Consider the following 14,193-nt stretch of genomic DNA (forward strand, 5'->3'; position numbering starts at 1 on the left):
TTTAAATATACCATCTTAGCATTAGTCTGATGGGTCTAACGAAAACTTGATTAACTCTGTAAGGATAGCCGGTCACGAGATTCGAACCGGGAGAGAGTCCCAAACGCAACGCAAAACGGTCTATAAGAAAAATGATCTATAAAATATGACTTTTTTTTTTTTTAATGAGACTATAAACAAGTCATATTTTATAGACCATTTTTCTCCAACTTGCCCATAAGGACAACATTAATATCTTAGACTAACAATTCTATCTGATACCAATTTTACGTTAGTTCCATGTAGATCACGGTTAAGATCGTACTTGTAAGTGGTCCATACGTTCGGCAATATGAGTAATGTAGTACTGCTGAACAAATGAATTATGAACAAATGAATGAACAAATGCTTTCAATTTACGCTTATAGCCGTGGAAATAACGACATGGCCATTATAAATTCTAAGGAAGCATCCCAATGCATGCATGAATGTGCTATCTAGTTCATACTTCAAACATTACAGAGCTCTTAATAACATGATATTGGAACATGAACGAGAATCTTTACCCTAAAGCCTTGTAAGATATTAGTACGAGCCACCTGTTCATGTTGCTGAATTATAGAAACATGCTTTTCATAATCACGAATAATCATTAGATTTTATTTCAATACTATACATCATATTCAGTCTACATCCAGTAATTCCTATTTAGTGCGTGTAACGTACTTATGAAGGATATATTTTTGAAAAAATAAATAAATAAAATCTTTGAGTTTTACGTCTCACGATTATGCCGGCTAGGCTAAAGGAGATGGTGATGATGAAAAATGAATGAAATGGTCAAATGAAGAAAGTGGGAGGAAACAGGAGAACCCCGGGGAAACCCATGCATACGGTCTTTGTCGACCACAAAGTTCACTTGGAGCTTTCTGGGTTCGAACAAGAGACCCCATGCACCAGAGGTGAACTCTCTACCACGGAGCTACCGCGGCCCCTGAAAGATATATTTGTCTATTTGGTTGTGTAAAAGTTGCACGTTAACTCACACAAGGATGAACACAAACTGAAGGTTTTCGAATTTGAAATATATATATATATACATATATTCGCAGCAAAAAAGACGAACAAATAAGTGAATAGAAAAAGATTGAAATAGTAATTTCACAATATACAGGGTGGCCCAAAAGTAGGTATACACCCCTGCATTGATCAAGCATAACATTTTAGCTTATAGGTTTATTTGCTTTGGCTGTTTCGAGTTTAAGATATAAGTAAAAAGACACTAAGAGCAAATAATAAAGTAAGTAAGTCTACCTGATAGATAACAGTAAGAAATTATATAAAAAGCAATGAGCTGATCACTACGGGACTGTATACCTACTTTTGGGCCACCCTGTATATTTATTATCGTACTGGTCTATCATATGCATGAGACGTCCATGTGAACACTGAGGTTATGAAAGACAGGACCAACTATTAACGTGAATGTCAAAGTACAACCGAGGCTTGCATCCCGTTCAGTTGGCGAGTGCGTAGACCGTCATGTAACATCAATCTCACAGTATAGGTTGTTCCCCACCATACTACCTTGCCTCCAATGGCGCTGGATTACAGGACCACGCCACCAGTCCCAGCTTAATATGATAGATACTTTTAAGATGGTGCCTATATATGAAAATAAACACAGATTATGCAGAATTCTGGTCAGAAAGCCTGCAAATAAAAAAAAAAATGATAATATACGGTAAAGTACAGCCTTAGAAAGTTGGGTAACGATTACTCCAAGTGGATTTGTTTAGTTCACGATACTTTCTAATTAGTTTTTGTTCCAGATGCAAATCGGCAAACGCAAATATATACTTGTGCTCAGCCGCGGATTCAGGATATGATCAAGGGAGGGGTTAAATCATAGTTTGCCGCTTTATCCATTGTAAAGAAAGTAGGATTGAAGCCCATTTTATCCAATATATACCTGAGCGTCAAGGGGGAGCTATAGCCCCTATAGCCCTGCCCTTAGATCCGCGCCTGTTTGTGCTTATAGTAACATACATAGCTACCTTCTGCAAACGTTTCAGGAAGTTTTGCACTATCATTTACGTCTTCTGATAAATCATCACCACTGGGAAATTTTAATGCCTAATCTGTCTCGAGATTGAATATACAGCTCAACGATTGGCTATCGGAAATTTAGGCTAGGATAAATTTTTAAAAATAAATAAATATATAAATAAATAAAAAACAACTAAACCAATCATAAACTAGAAACATACAGTGGTGTGTTTCTACTGCGATATCATTCAAAAGCAAATAGTATACTACTACGTACACAAAATTACTCGTACTTTATTTGCTTTTGAACAGTGGTTATCTATCTTCTATATATATAAAAGAGAACGTACAAATCCTTTGTCCGCTCATCACGCTAATACGGCTGAACCAATTTCTTTTATTTTTGGGGGGTTATTAGGATTTGGACCCTAGATGGTTTTTATCATATCACTTTAATTTTCAATTACCAGTGTCTTGAGATAATTGACCATTCAGGTGTCCATTACGTACAAATCCTTTGTTAGTTCATCATAGGTATAAAAATAAACGTATTTATATGCAACCCGCATGACCGTGTCACTCGGCGGGTTAACATACATGACAGGCGTTATAATGGTTTTTATCATATCACTTGAAAGCGAAAAAGTAAAAATTATCTAAGTAACAAAGTTTATTGCGTTCGGGGGTGACCGCAGCGAAGCGGGGCGGGTTAACATAAATGACAGGCGATATAATGTTAACATTTACTGCAATCTTCTATGGTTTTTATCATATCACTTGAAAGCGAAAAAGTAAAAATTATCTAAGTAACAAAGTTTATTGCGTTCCGGGGTGACCGCAGCGAAGCGGGGTGAACGCTGCTAGTTAATAATATTTCTTTTGAGTATTTAACCATTCTTTCTTTTTATGTTCCCCAGCCCATATCACAGACACATTTACTTATTTTGAAAGAAACTATGATTCACCTATAATAGTATTAGGTCGTCTAAAAATTATTCAGTATTTTGGGCACGAGATGGCGTTAGTGTGTCAAATCTCAGGGTATATGAGTCACAGCGGGTCAGGCCTAGCGTCATGTCACAGATGACAGTTGAACTAGTAGATGTGCAGAAAGTGGTGGAATTCTTATAATCAAATGTAAGTTATAGTGCAGTGAAGATGAGCAGTAACGTACGCAGGAATTTATTTCGGGGGGTCAAAACTTAATGAGGGTATTTTATATTAAAATTTCTAAACTTGCCCCTAAAATTAGGCTAAATTTACATAAGTCGAAATTTCGAGGGCTTTGGACCCCCAGGACTCATCCCTTGCGTCCAGGGGCGTCATTTCAGACTTCGCTTGGGGAGGCAAGAGCACCACCGACATAAAACTTTCACGTTTCGAACTAGTATATTAGTAACAATCTATTGAATTATATGTATTCCTCGAACTCTTGAGGGGGCAATTGCCCCCTCCTGCCCCCTAAATGACGCCCCTACTGCGTACGTCCCTGAAGATGAGTAAACTTTGCGCAAAACTGCGCTACATTTTACAATCTTATTTCGATAAATGCGCAAATGCTGCGTAAGTCAGTGAAAAACCTGTGCTGTTTACGGTCAAGATATGTTATCAAAAGCAAAAAAGAAAGGACAATTCAATCGCTCTCGTTCTGGAAATATGTATGTCCAAAATGCTCCTCGTAGTGGGCAACAAATCACAGAAAAAGTGGATGATACGCTGACAAAAGCCAAGCAATACCGGCATTCAGGCTGTCATGAAATCACCAAAAAACCGAAACATCTATCACCAAACAGTGTTAAACCATTTGGAGAAGGCTGGATACAAACAGGAGCTCGACGTTTTAGTGCCACATGACTTGACCCAATAACAATTACTTTATTAAATTTCTATCTGCGAATCTCTATTGAAACGTAACGAACTCGAGCAATTTCTGAAGTGGCTGATCACAAGTGATGAAAAGGGGATAACGTACAACAGGAACATGCTTCAAAAAATAGTGGTCGAAGGAAGAAGTTTCAAAGTCTGTGGGAAAAACCATACTGACGCTCAGGAAAGTTATACTGTGCATTTGGTGGGATTGGAAGGACATCGTGCATCACGAGCTGCTGCCGCTGGGCAGAACGACAGACTCGGATTTGTACTGTCGACAATTAGTGTCAGTGCACCTAGCAATTCAAAACAAATGGCCGGAACTCATGAATAAAAAGGGTGTCGTATAATACGCTGACAACGCCAGACCGCACACATCTTAAACGACCCTTCAGAAGTTACGAGAAGTTCGCTGGGGAGTTTTAATGCATTCACGGTATAGGTTGGATATGGTACAGGGTTGGCAAAAACCATGGTTTTTATTAAAAAAACCAAATAAACCGGTTTTTTTGGTTTAAACCAGGTTTTTTTGGTTTAAGCCAGGTTTTTATGGTTTAAATAATTTGCTCTATATATTCATATCATATATGGACAGAAATAAGTTTGTTTCGCCTTGATGTTATTATGCAACAACCGGGTTATGCTGGAAGGGGTCACATAAGCTTAAAGCGGAATAAAAACCGCTTCTCGAGTTACGTCCGAGAGAAATTGTCCTCCATTTGAACTCGGAACCAGGACTAATTGGCTACAAATGCGATGCGTCTGCCGACTCACTCACGAAGGAATCCTGATAAAAAAAAAATACGATGTACTGATCTTTACATGCTTCTTAATATAACTGTCAAGAGTCATTTCAGAAGGACAAAAAGATAAACAGTTGCACAAGTAAAACCATTACACAGAATTACATATGAACAATTTCAAAGTACTACGGAGTACAGAAGAACTAATTTAGTTCAAGTTAGTTAACAACGACTTTTATTGGTCCAAATTAAAGAAACACACCGACTTAATCTGCATATCAATAGAAAAATGAATAAAGATACGAATTATTTGAGTCCACTTTGGCTCAGACTCATTTATACATAAATAGATACCAAAGATACTTATTTCAATAAATGCCTCTCGTGGGGTCTGTACGACCTCCCCCACACACACACGCACAAAAAGTACGGCATTTTCGATGTATTTCATCAATAGTAAACATTGAAACGAAACAATATTTAGAATTTTTCTTCGATTGCAATTACATAACAATAATAACAACTACAAAAAATCACAAAATAAACATTTATAAACTTATAAAAAAAAAGTTGCTTTTGTAGTATAATCTTTTTGAGTAATGAATGGGGAATTTAGGTCTGAATATAATAGCCTACGAATAATATACGGGAGTGAAACGTGATAACCCACAAATGTGTGTTCATCAAGATTTTACAAACACTTACACTTTTACGAACATTTTTTTGTTTTTTGGTTTAAACCAGTTGGTTTTTTTGAAAAAAACAGCTGGTTTAAACCACCTTGGTTTAAACCAGCCAACCCTGATATGGTATCGTCAGATTATCATTTGTTTCGGTCTCTGCACAACTTTCTGAATGGTGTTACGTTCATTTCAAAGAGACATGTGAAAACCATATGCCACTTTTATTATTATTATTATTATTATTATTATTATTATTATTATTATTATTATTATTACAAACTACATAAACTCTATAACGATGGGATTGTTGCCGAAAAATGGCACAAGATTATCAAACAAAATAGTGCAAATATTTCAGAATATCATTTTCTAATAATAATAAATGTATCCTCAATTTTCATCTCCAAAAGCTCAATACTCTTGAGACAAGGTCATAACTATAAATTGAAAGTATTTCTATTAGGAGTCAAGTAGCAACACAATTAAATTACACGTACAGTACATACGATAATCTCGTTGTCACAATTATCATCATCTCTTAAGTTTTAAGCACGATAAAAACAGAAGAGAATATTTTATTTAATAGTTCAAACAATTACTCCTCCGTAATTTCTAACCTCTTTTCTCAAATTTTTGGTGATCTATTTTATTCGACATTTTCTCTATTGGCATGGTAAATCCATTGAAAATCGCTTACAAAGTCTATGATGGTAAGGATCAGATCAGAAATGATTTTAGCAGGCCAGATTGTACGTTAGTTCAATGATTATGCAATCATCATCGGTTCCCATTATAGTAATTTCTGATTTCCTAGATAGGAACTAATAACTTCAAACTAATGAATCAACACTAATTTTCTTTTCAACCGGAGATCGATGGGCTCTAAACTGTGCTTAAAGGTAGTTGTGTTGCTCATTCGACTATACGAGTCAACTGAACTTACTACTAGTTATTTCAAAGAAACGCAAACATGATAAAATTTTTGTAAATTATAGTTTGGAAAGGAAATACTGCATATATATTGATCACGATTTAACACTTTCTTACATTATTTACGAGGTAGACGAACTGTCCAGAAATAATTAGAAATGAAAATTACAGTTATAATGAAAATTACTACCTAAACAGAAAATTCTACTGTAGTACCTCAACTACTTTTAATATTATATATCTTGGTAATTTTATCCACAATTATAGTAATTTTGTTTCTGCATTCTCATACAGAAAATTAAAAAGAGAAAAAAAGCTGCTATTATCTCCACCTCTGCAATAAAAGATTTTTCAATATAATTATTAAAATTTGGAATCTGAACACTTTTTGCTATTTTCATGTGTACGAATTACCCTGTATATGTACGTTTGGGTGTAGACAGACAAACAAGCGTGACAGTCTATAAACAGAAAGTTACAACTTCTTTTATAACTTTTGGAAGTTAATTCTGCGCGATTATGCCCAGCTTCTTATGAAACGCGCGTTACGTTATTACATAACGGAAAAAAGAAATGGAGCACCTCCCTTCGACAGCTTTAAAGTGAGTGATTCTTTTTCTTTTTAAAAAATATTATTTAGTTCCTTATTGAGAAAGTTGGTGTAACGCCCTGACTACTCAACATTCGTTTTTCAAAGATCTTCATGTTGTGTTGTTAGGTATTATTATTGTGCACACTACACCACAACAGAACCAATGCGGAAACTCCAGCTAAAGAAGGGGCTCGAGTTCCGCAACAAGAATTAAAATGGAAAGTGTTTTCATTAAAATGGAGGACGTCATACTTCAGCTACCAACTTCCTAACCAAGATAATTCCTATTCAAAAGTGCTGACAGTGATTGATTGAATACTATAGTACATATCTATCTTTTGGTTATATTTATTGGCTTAATGTTAATAATTATTTATTAGTTCGCATTAAATAAAGAAGAAAACGATAGGTATTAAAATAGAAATTATAAGTAAAATCATTGCGAACATGTGAAACATCATGACTGACTGACGTGGCAATAAATAATATTCGATCATTACATCTACATGAAGTGCCAACTGTTCAATCAGAATAAATGAATCATTTTAAACCATCTTCCCGTTCAGTTTAAATAATATTAGGAACGTTTAAATTATTAACTAATAATTTAAGCTATATATATTACGCCTACTCGACAAATAATTTGTTTTATTTTTATTTACTTATTTTGCAGGATAGTGAATAGTGTGACTGGATATTACACATGTACGTATCTATTTCGATCAAACTGCTAAGCTCTGTGCTAGATGTGACATTTTTCTTAAACGGACACTCAAAGATATAAAAAATAAGTTGAATAAAATAAAATCGTGTAAAAATTAGTTCTAAAATAAAAGAAATATAGAAAAGAAAATTATCTTCATATTCCTTCCTTAATTCTATCGATGTTTGTGATTTTTCTAACTATTGTAAAGGTTGGTCACAACATTATCTCCAGGAAAAAAAAAATACATGCGACAAAATGCTATAACAGCAGTTCGTAAAATTACATGCCACAACGATGTTGAAAATTTTATTAAACCAAACCGGCGTTCACTTTCACCTTGGAGATCGTTACTTACTATTGAGTTTTCTAGAATAACCTTTAAACAAACTGAAGAAATGCATTTATAGCGTGCTTTTGGTGAGTATATAAACGATACTCCAATTACATTTTTGTAGATACAGATCGTATTATTTATTTCAATTCTGAAATTATATCGTGGCACAATTTATCTCAATTTACGAAAAACATAGGTTTGATTTGATTTAATTTCGAGTTTAGCGACCCTTTCAGCAACGAGGCTATACAAGACGTGCAGCTACTGATTAATGTGGAATCCGAACCACATGAGCTCCCACTGGGAATCGAACCGGGTCCTCTACGCCAAAGGTACGAAAAACATAGAAATGAAAGAAATAATTTTCATATCACATTATTTACAAACATCTTTGACGTAAACCCGAATGTCAAATAAAACTTCAGATGCCTAAATGTTAAACGCATATATTAAAATAAGCTTGGAAAATAATTCAATGATGTTTACATGTGTTTTCTTGCTTGTTTTGTCATAATCACGAAGCTGTGAGACAAATTCACTCCTGCCCGAGTCACGGTTATAAACTTAATTGCCGACAATAACTCACAAAGGTAAAACAATTTTCAGCTGGTGATGCATACTCTGGTTACTTCTGGCCTTCGGTTATTATCTCTGGTTTTCTAGACCGAAGGAAACTACTTAATAACTTAAGTAATTATTTATTGTCTTACAGTGTTAAATCAGCATCGTAAATGTTGTGCATCACAAGGAACTGTACTCGGGACCACGAACTCCAACCATTGTTTCAATTAGTTTACTTATGTTTGATAGTGACACATTTATTGCAAGGTGAAGTAAATCGCCCAAACCTTAAATGCAAAAAAGTGGCGAACGAATGATGTGTGTGCGGATAAGAAGAAGAAATTCAACCGTATTTGCGCTGAGCTTGTTCTTTAGAAACTAGTTTTCTTTTGCGGAGGGAAGAGAGGGACCATCGGTAAATATTTAGTACAAATACGCACTGCATTTACAACATTGCTGATAACCTGTCTCGTAATTGATTTTCTTATGCCTCGAATTAACATTTAAACTGATTTGTTCCATGACTTTTTGTAATAAATAGAAGTTAGAGAAATTTTCTCGCGAAAATTTTTACCACGTCCAAATCCCAACTTTGATGGGCTGTAACTTGGGAACCAAATAAATACACACACTAATAATTCATACGCGCATTAAACGTGTCAAAGTCTGCTATCATGCCAAGTTTGGTCAAGATTGGATGAGTTTCATCAATCACGTACGATAAATACTATCCTTATGAAATGATATTTTAAAAATGAAAATTCAACGTAGGATGGAAATATTTAAAGTCAGTTAACAAGTGTATCTTAACACTAATATAAACATATCATTTAGCTATAAAAGAAAAAAATAAATCTTTTCCGTCAAATAGTTTTGCAGGCTAAAGGAAGCGGATGATTAATGAAAACGTATATGAAAGAATTTGTGGAACGAGAAGTGGGAGGAAAAACAGAATTCTCCGAGAAACAAAATGTTCACCACAAACTCACATGGCTTGGAATCGAACCAGAGACGCCTCGCTCTATAATAGAGCTCTCGAAGGTAAGTGCTCTATTACTGAGCCACCGCCTTCCTATAAGGGAAGACATAGTTACGCAAAACTGTACACTGTATATTAACCTCCTCCGTGGCGAATTTACGTTTTATTTTTACACTCATTGAAGGAAAATGTACAGTATACTGTACATAGTTTTCAACTATTTGTTTTAACAATGAAAACCGCCCAACAGTCAATCAAATGCATTTGTGCTCATTTAATTGCAGTGTTCGGTGTTCGTTGAAGATTGTGCATAGACAGTGTTACTACTTGTTGGTCAATCATTGAACTACTAATGTGGCACCATCTGTGCTTTGTTAAAATTGAACTTTCCTTATGTTTTAAAACTGTTTCTATTGAGTGAACAGGGATGATCAAAATAAACAATTGCTCGTTTGTGTATTGCAGAAGACTAATTTTGAATGTTATGTGCCAAATAACACTCATATTAATTTTATTTGCGTTAAAACGTAAGTGAGAAAAACCATACACAGTATACTGTACATTTTACCTACAGAAGTTCTACTCCGTGCAGTGTATTTTTTGTTGGATTCTGAAAATGAAATGAAATCTTTGAGTTTTACGTCCCACGGTTATGCCAGTTAGGCTAAAGGAGACGGTGATTATGAGAAATGAATGAAATGGTGGAATGAAGAGTGGGAGGAAACGGGAGAACCCCGAGAAAACCCACGCACACGGTGTTTGTCCACCACTAAGTTCACTTGGCGGGGGCTGGGATCGAACCTGGAACCCCAAGCACCAGAGGTGAACGCTCTACCACTGAGTCACCGCGGCCCTTGTTAGATTCTGGTTGCAACGCAGGTAAAAATGAAAAAAATAAATCTTTCAGTTTTACGTCCCACGATTATGCCGGCTAGGTTAAAGATTACGCTGGTGATGAGAAGTGGAGGAAATGGTTGAATGAAAAAGTGAGAGGAAATGGGAGAGCCGCGAGAAAACCCAGGCAGACGGTTTTGTCCACCACAAAGTCCACTGACGAAGTGTAAAAGTTGAGAAAGTTGACCATCCTCCTACTCATGATGGTCAGGATGAACCATCCTCGTTGCAAATATCAGACATATGGAAAATTCAGGTCTCACTTTCTTTGTCAAAAATACGAAGTACATTTGTGTCTAAACCAAAAAAGACATTGTTCCTATGAATTCCAAAAGTGATTTCTTATGGTGCGTAATTACATAAGAGACCTTTCTATAGTACACTTTTTCATACTCGAAAATCTAGTACAGTGTTCTAAAATTGGTCATTTTATGTGTACTATATACAAATGCTACAGGGAAAATGTACATTATAGTGTACATTTTGAAAAATATATGTAGATGTATATATTTTTAAAAATTTCATTATAAAGTGCGTTAAGGGTCCAAAATAAATGTTGATGACCAATAATTATAATTTTATCTCAACTAAACCAATAATTGTCCCTAAAGCATACCTAAGTTCATTGTACAGTATACTGTACAAATCCATTGAGGAGATTAAGGAACAGGACAATTTATTTTTAAAAATCTATTGGGAAGCACCTCCCACTTTGCTTATAGTGATTTGATTACAAAGAAATTACTTAACTATGGAGGCTATATAATCTAATAATGGTCAAAATCAACTTATAATTGTTGGTTCTATTAATCAAGTAACTTGGAGAAAAGCACAATAAAGTAAAGGACGGGACAGACATGTTTCGTGCAGTATAGTTTTCCTTTTAATTTTATCAAGTTCTACGTGCGTCTAAAATAAATCAGGTCGTCAAATCAAGAAACTGAAAGCGTCCAATACGTGATCACCCATTACATGAAAACTTTTCCTTCTATTCAAGTAAAAGTGGTTTGACTCCTGCTTAAATGCGTGAATTTCTCTAAATAAATTGCAAATTACGTCTATGAAACACACATGTAAAGAAAATGGAAGGACAATAATAAAATGAGGACAGAAGACGAGATCCAAGTTTTCAACTTCAGTGAGATATTTATTAGTAACAAATTGAATACTGAAAAAAAAAATATTAAAAAATGTAAATTTTCCACAACCCACTAGCGTGACTCACACTTTCTAATTAATACGCACGTCCATATATACTTGTATAAGCAAAGTATACACTTTGTTAATTGCACACTTTTCAACTCTACATTTACTTTCACACTTTTACTGTATATATATTTTTCTTCTTATTTCTGAAAAGTAAGTCTTCTGTGTGAAAATTGACCCATGCACTTTTCATCTGGACCTTTGTATAAAGATAAACAAAGCTGTAGGAAATGTTTACAGACCAGATTTAAGGAAAATACGAGAAAGACTGGATTGTCTTTCAGAAAGCAAATTTTCAATTACTTAAAAGAAATTATTTTATTAAATATATTTCTCTAACGTTAAGGAACATTTTGATTTCGCATAAACAAATAATAATAAAATATTGTGGTAGAACGCTCACTTCAGGTTCTAGGGGTTGTTAGTTCGATCGCTGATCATGTAACTTTGTGGTACACAACATTGTGGCTCTGGGAGTTTTGTTTTCTCTTTTTTTAGGATGTCCACATCATCGTTCCACCAACTGTTGCACAATCATTCACTTTAATTAATCACTAGTCTCTTTTAGACTAAACAGCAAAGCATGAGATGTTAAATACAATACTTCATTTTATTTCTCGTAGCTATTACATCGTTTTCTGTTGCTAGCTGCTTCCTCGCAACTCAAAAAACTCAAAAGAGAGCGGCTGAGATATCGTCGAAGTTAAGCAAAGAAAAGTAGGAGGACAAATGGAACACTCTACTTCAATCTTTGTTTTGTCTTGCCTACATGTTCTGTCTGAAGACAGACTCTGCCGATTGATCCCATTGAGCTAACGTAGCTAGGAGAAGGGGTCATTGAAATTGAAGTAAATGCCCCACCATGAAACGAATTTTAGAAAGTTCATTTTTATTATATCTCCAACATTAAGAAATACGCGTTTTGCTTAACATCTGGTTTCTAGTAATAATACTATAGTAACACATCATATACCTTCAGCTTCTTGGCTTCCAGCTTTGTGTATACCCTTTAAAACCAGAGGAGAAAAAAAAGTCGCCACCTTACTTCAACTTCACTGGCTCTGTGGCACTACCTAATTACACTAGGAAAATGGGCCAAAATACTGAGACATGACACTGTAACATAAAAGATTTTTATAATAATTTGAACTACTACTGAATACTGCTTCAACACTGCTAAAATTGCTTTATTCTAGCGGTGCTAAACTTGCGGGAAAAGAGTTATTGACAGGAATAAGTACTGTGACTATATTACCTACTAAAGATTTGGATGCCAATCCTACGATTCTTCATATGTATCGCAATTTTGGCCTCTACTTGAAATCATACTTTGGAATCATTTACAAGATGATTTGGCTTTAGGATAAACCGGTGCAAAGATCTGTAATGTTCCCATTTATCCATCTTCTTTTATGCATATTTACTACACTTCTTTCTTTCACTCTTCTCATATCCATTTCTTCTCTCAAAAATTTCTTACATGTGTTTCCGCGGCAGTTAGAACTGGATTTTGCTGAAAGTACATGTACGTAACTTTGAGGAATATGGCCATTTTTGAATAAATCGAGTAAATATACGTAATCTCCCTATTTATCCATCTTTCTTTCCTGCTTACTTTCTAGATTTCTTACTGTCAATTTTCTTACGTTCATTTCTTTTGTTTCAAAAATTCATTGCATAGCCTTTTAAACTTGTTGTTTCCGTGTCTTTGAATTCGAAGCTAAAAGTAAATTTGCAGCCTAAGATTCAATTTATAGTCCACCGAACTCACGAACCAAGATCTAAATCATAAAGTTTAAGGTTCCCTAAAGTAGTCTGCTATGGCTGAGTAAGAAAAAAAATCCCAATCATAGACTTCAGAGAAATCGTAATAAAATGAAAAACTTTTATTTTAAAATTAAGAGGGTCTTCTTTCACACGTTTACAAATGAATTATTATGGCAAATCAAATCTTTTGGTTTTACGCCACGTGATTATGCCCTGTAGGCTGAAGGAAACTTATATAAATTAAAGTAATTGATTACGAAAAAATATGGAATGGGAATCTGGGAGGAAACCGGAAAACTCACAAAAACCCACAGAATGAGCTTGTCCTTAACGATCTCAACAGCAGAATCATTAAAGATTTTGCTTGGGGAGGGGGTGGTACACAAGATTTTCCACTGACATAACAAAATCCTTAAGTTTTACGTCCCATGGTTATGCCGGTTATGCTAAAGGAGACGGTGGTGATGAGGAATGAATGAAAATGGTGGAATGAAGAAAGTGGGAGGAAACGGGAGAACCCCGAGAAAACCCACGCACACGGTGTTTGTCCACCACAAAGTTCACTTGGCGGGGTCTGGGATCGCACCCGGGACCCCAAGCACCAGAGGTGAACGCTCTACCACTGAGCCACCGCGGCCCCACTGACATGACAGTTTCACGCTTTATTATTATTATTATTAGTATACAATTGTTTAAAAAAAAATATGTATTTCTCAAACTCAGGTTGGAAGTTGAGGGCAATTGCCCCGCCGCTCCTTACTGAAGCCTCTGAATCTCAAATATTTTGAGATTAGCACTCTACCACTGAAGCATTGTATGTCACCTATTTCTCTTGAAATATATATATCTAATTTACGAAGTGAACATCACACTAATACATTCACTCTATTCGATTTTAAAA

This window comes from Thermobia domestica, chromosome 1 (assembly GCF_964235325.1).
Source record: "Thermobia domestica chromosome 1, izTheDome1.hap1.1, whole genome shotgun sequence".
NCBI lineage: Eukaryota > Metazoa > Arthropoda > Insecta > Zygentoma > Lepismatidae > Thermobia > Thermobia domestica.